The 5919-nt window shown below is 40.5% G+C and overlaps 1 long non-coding RNA gene across 1 annotated transcript; it reads right to left on the reverse strand.

The window, feature by feature from the left end:
* Positions 1-713: 713 nt before the first annotated feature.
* Positions 714-1167, reverse strand: LOC104962738 (uncharacterized). The gene is made up of 3 exons (XR_800237.1): positions 1116-1167; positions 896-1005; positions 714-802 (listed from the first exon to the last, which is right to left on the reverse strand). It is a non-coding gene; the product is annotated as an uncharacterized lncRNA (long non-coding RNA).
* Between the last annotated feature and the right edge of the window lie 4752 nt (positions 1168-5919).

Here is a 5919-nt window from a genome sequence, read left to right on the forward strand (position 1 = left end):
CAATCTGACACATTTCCCGCTCTTATCTGCCCATCCCCCCACATGGATCACACCTGGAACACGTAATACATGTTCAGTGTCTATTCTTTGTATATTTACTGCAGTTGTTCATGTATACCAGTAGTCTGATACCATATTTACAGTTTGAAAGGGAGTTAAATGAGATTTGGTGATGATTAATGGTTTTTGTGTTAATGTAATAGCAGTTCAAACAGGACCGGTCAAATTTGACCACGAACACCAAAGTAAGGGGGGGGGGGGTTAACTAAAGTTTCAAAACTAAGGACATGCACTTGACCTGCTTTGAGATTTAACTTTAAATTGAGAACAAACTGTTTACTTTAGTCCATAAAATGGAACAAACATTTTCCAGAGATGGGCAGGCTTTACACAGCCAACACAAATAAAGGCATTACAGTATTGTGCATACAGTATGCATTCAAAGCAGTTAAGGCAAGCAGTTCAGTCAACCAATTAGGTATATGTTTTTGACTTTGTAAATGTGCAAATGAAGTGAGGGATTGTTGTTACGCACATTCAAGCTCATAACTAAGGTCAAATAAAAACCCACCAGCAGAGATGATTCATTACAATTCAGACATACACAAATAACCTGGTCTCACCACAGCCTTTCATACTAGCTAAATCATGAGAATGGAATGCCTACAAAATAAAAATAAAATGTATTGTTTTTCAGTGTTGAAACCACATACCAGGAATCCATCAGGCGAGTCTGGAGTGAGCGTCATTCCCAGGTGAGAATTCCTCAGGTTTTTAGAAACGTTCTGGAGAGCAGTCTCACCTGAGATAGATAGATAAACAGTTTATTGTAGCATCTGGGTAACTTATCAGTGAGAATGTAGGCCTACATGTGAAGGATATTTGCTTTTCTCACCTAGATTTATTTTGCTGCAGTTTGAGTTCCTCTCCTCTCCCACAATGCATTTGTAAACATCTCCTTTCCTGTTGTTGGGCGGCCCGTCCCACGGAGCACCGACCAGCATCCTTCAAGGACACAGTGAGTCATTTATTATCATCCTCTTTGTGTAACAATTATGATAGTTGTATAGTACTTATTTGTTGTTCTTTCTTCATTCACTCTAAAAGAAACTTACGATTTCTCTCCGCCGTCTTCATGTTGTAAAACAGAGAAGCCAAACAGAGCGTTTTCTGGACCGGTAAAGATGCGAGGATTCTTTACATCAATGTTGAAACACTGGCACAACCCTGAAAGACATAACAGAAACGATTATTACACAGATGACCAAAAGAAGAATAAAATATAAAGCTACAGCCTAGAGCTTACTTAGCTTAGCATAAGGACAGAACATAGGGGAAACCAGCTAGCCTTGCTCTGGCCAAAAGTAACAAAATGGTCCTAACAGCATGTGAAGCTAACATAATAACAAGTTATATCTTGTTTTAAAATGATAGATCACTTGCGGTTCTGTGCCGGACTACCTTTTAGTAACAATTTCTTGTACAAATATGAGAGTAGAATCAATCTTTTCATCGATCTCTCGGTAAGAAAGTGAATAAACGTGTTTCCTGATATGTTGCATTTTTACTTAAAGGCGCTAAGAATACGGGTTGAACTAACAATGTGAATCAGCCTTTAAAATGAGTAAAACATGAAGCTGGGCACTGTGTGTACACAAGCGTACATACAGTGCAGAGTCAGATTATTATTTTTCCTTTTTGCCTTGGGAGAGGGGATTCAGGTTGGGAGAAGGGGGGCTGAAAAAGATGGATAAACAGAGTGACCAAAGGCAACCTCTGGAAAATGGGAGTTCAGTCTGAGGGGAAAGAGGGAGAGGAGAGGGGAGAGAAGAGGCAGGGAAGGGTGTGGGTTAGAAAAACTATGGAGTATAGTGAGCCCCCTGTTGCGACACACAAGCCTGCCCTTCATTCAACGAGAGAGAGGTGAGGGAGACACAGAGAAGACAGAGAAACAAGATGGTAGTCAGACAGTTCACAGAGTTGTGTTTGGGTGTAAAGTGAGGCAAGAAAACATGTTCCAACTGGTAAAATTAAACAACTTAGAAACATGTCTGAATGGGAAAATCTAAATGTTCAGAAAAAAAAAACATATTGCTAGCTTCATTCACAACTACATAGATTAAATGTTGCCTATGCTTATCTGAGTGAAACTACGACTATGATGTTTATGATATACCATCTTAGTTTAGCGTGTTAGCATGCCAACATGTGAAGTATAGTTTTACATTTAGTTTTGCTAAGGCGGACAGGAAATAGATTGACATAAAGATTTTATAAATAGAAATATTGATCTGTTGATGCCACTAATTAAGTTATAACCAAAGTTACTTAATTTCATCCTAAAAATAGTAGTTGAGACATTTCACAATAAACCACAAATGAAAAACGTATGGTCTGAGTAAACTTCAGGCTGACACCAAGGCCGTGACGTGTTTGTTTTACACTTGGATCATTTTCTGTATTAAAATGTGTAAACTGCAGAGTACATACTGATGACAAATGGATCTACACAACATTCCTGTTTCAGGAGAAGTGTTTGCTGATGTCAGTAGGGGACAGGAAACAAACCCACCTTGCCATTTCCTTTAGATACACAATTTCACCTCAATTAAAGAGCATCTTTGTGTAGTATTTCCAGTTAAGTATCAGAAACACTAAGCTACTCGTGACAGATAGTATTTAACTTGTCCCACTTGTGCATTTACTGTATGTTATTTGAAGCCCGGGAAAGCAGGGTGTGTTGGATGTGTTTTGCTTAAGGGGATTTCTAAATAAATTTGAGTTGACATGTAATTCAGCAGCATCCTACTGTAGGTAGCTCTGGTGATTCCACTGTAGAAAAGTAATCCAGATGGGGACCAAGACCAGAACCCTGCACAGTGATTATACACAAGCTACTCACATACTTTTATAGATACTTCCCCACAAATACACACTGACACCACCCACACAGACAGTTACCTCGGCCAGTCCAATCAAAGGGGGATTCCACTTGGTTTTGAGAGGGAAACTAGATATGTTCAATGTTTCTCTTCAATCTCTGCTTCTGCCTTTCTCACATACTGCTGTCTACTGCTACAAATATGGGAGTTTTTATATTCATGCTATCAGCATCAGTTCTCCAACGCTCTCTACCATTTTGGCTCAGTCTGAAATATCTCAACCAACATTTGATAGATTGCAATATAACTGCGTACACATTACCATGTTTCCCAAAGGATGAGTTGTGTTGACTTTGGGGTTCCTTTAACTTTTGACACAATAAGGTTTCGGATTTGGGGTTTTGAGTTCAATGTCAACAAATATGGGAATCATTTATATGAAAAGTGGGAAACACATTCATGTTAACTTTAGTGATAACATTTAATTTGTCATTAGTAGGTCAAAACTTGAATTAGTTAAATACTTTAGCTTATGGCAAAACACCTGCAATGTAAACGACAATCCTCCTCAGATTCACCTGAATGCTAATTTGAAGATATAAGTGGTGAATAAGGTCAACATTAGCATTTAACCTCGGTGCTAATGTACAGCCGTTACATAAGTCTTGTTTCTGCTCATCCTGCAAATCTTTGTGAGCCTGTAATATTTCAACGTCCAAACTTCCAGTGAATTTGTTGAGATTCAGCCAACTACCTGATTCTGCGCAGATGTTTAAAACACTTCACCTATGGGAATATGCTTAGCCAAGGAGAGAGTTATTCCTTAATACTAAATATTTCGTTTTCATAACCAGAAGGAATACAAATCTTTCTATCCAGCCTTGTTGCAACATTTCGCGTACTCCTTTACTATCCCACGACCCTTCTTATACAGTGTTGTAAAATGTTTCTGGCTTTTTTTGTGGCAAGATCACCCACCCTCTGTGATTCCAAATTGCTTTCCACAACAAACTGGGCCTCCGATAACAACTTCTGCTACTGATTTTCTCTGTCATCCTCCTATTTCACTCATTCTCTCATAAACCATACATTGCTCCTTTCTTTTACCCTCTCTCATAAAACACACGCACGCACACACGCACACACACACACACACACACACTATAGCTCTCCCACAAGGCCCCCTCTCCCTTCCCAATCCGCAAAACTGTACCATCGTTCCCTGTTTTCCCTGTCCTGTCCTCCCTTCTCTGGTTCCTTTTTCATTGGGGTTTATATATGACACTTTACCACAAGCCTGTCTGACCACCTATCGTCATGACAACTGGCGGCAAACATTTATCAAGGCGAACTGGGTCCAGATTCTCTCAACCACACGTTCGACTCTGGGCGCTGCTCCTGCTGTATGCGTATGCTGTGATTGTGCAGTATGTATGTGTGTGTGCACAGAAACTGAACTTGACACTGAAATGTTTGGATACTATGGAGACATGCCAGCACTTATAGGAGTATGCAGAGACATTGATGTATGTTGTTTTAATTGGGCTAATGTGAGTTTATAGTTGTTTTTTGGTTTCTTCTTGAACGTGTTTACATGCTAAAATGTTAAAAAACAAATTGCTTTTTCACACTGTCTGTCTGATTATATCTGTATTCAACCTCTTTCTATGTCTTTTTAAGGTAGCTACTTCCCCGAAACAACAGACTGGCAAAAGGGAAAACCCTGAAACTGCCCACTAATTTCAGGCTAAACCAAGTTTTATTTTTGATTCGTGATTTCATTTGTTACTATATGTTCCTCTGCCGTGGTATGGGTCACTCTGGCCATCGCAGCCACGGACATAACAGAGCAAAATACTGCCGGACTGTTCCAAATGTATTCTTTTAACTTTGAGGGAAGATACGTGTTTCCCATCCCCATTCTCGGCCCGTCCACACAGCGCCGTGCGTTGACGGGGTTGGGGTGACGTCGCGCTTTGCCGAACTGCATTGTGGGAGCGTTGCTTCGCTTTGCTCGCGTTGCTCGCTTCAAAACTTGAGCAATGTTCAACTTTTGAAGCTTCGGCGGAAGCGTCAGCCAATCAAATCATATGCCAGTACAAGCTCTAGCCAATCAAACCGCGTGTCCGGGGCGGGAGATTCATGTGATTGGTTGTTGGTCGAGTTTCAGACAAGCTCACCGGGAAGCTTCAACGCACGCCGTCGTGTGGACGCTGCGTAACTGATCCTTTACCGCTGCTTTCTCTCTCTCTTGCTTATTGAACTGGGGAGAAGGTGCCAAACTTGAATGGTGTGTGTTACTAACAGCAAAAGACAAGGCTTACTACTGGAGAAAATCCCCTTCTGCTCTTATAGAGAGGCGAATTCCCTCCCTTTAGGGTGGACCTCCATGGGACCTTATAGAGAGCCGAAGTCCCGCCCATCTACTTCCGGTCCATGGGACCTTATTTCGCAAAAATTATGTATATTGAAGTCAATGGAGAGAGAAAACGTATCTTTCGATCCCGTTTGAATTGTGCCATGAATTACACATATGATGTTTGTCAATCTAAACAAATTATTTCCATGTCAAAAAAGTCACAGTTTTTCTTAAAACTGTTGAAATATAAGACTATGAAAAATATGCAACTAGAAAGACTACAAATCCCAGAATCCCGGTCCCGCATGCTGGCTCTTACGGAACCGACTAACTCCCCTTGTGTGTATGTACAGCTCTCAACATGCCTAGAGTAGTGATTTTCACCTCTTTTAATACTTTTCGCCTCATTCTGAAAGAAAGAAGTGAAATGTGCCAACGTGACCGCCGTCTTGGTGTGTGGTGCGAGACGGGAGATGTAGTTCGTTGAGTGGTTTCACACAAAAAAAGTGATACAGTTTTACGGAAAAAAATGTTTTAGACTTGCAAAATTATCTTTTAAATTGGCAAACATCATATGTGTAATTCGTGGCAAAATTCAAACGGGATCGAAAGATGATCTTTCTCCCTCCATTGACTTCAATACATACTTTTTCCGAAATAAGGTCCAATGGAGCTCCC

The sequence above is a fragment of the Notothenia coriiceps genome, unplaced genomic scaffold, assembly GCF_000735185.1.
Source record: "Notothenia coriiceps isolate Sejong01 unplaced genomic scaffold, NC01 NC01_scaffold00035350, whole genome shotgun sequence".
Classification (NCBI taxonomy): Eukaryota; Metazoa; Chordata; class Actinopteri; order Perciformes; family Nototheniidae; genus Notothenia; species Notothenia coriiceps.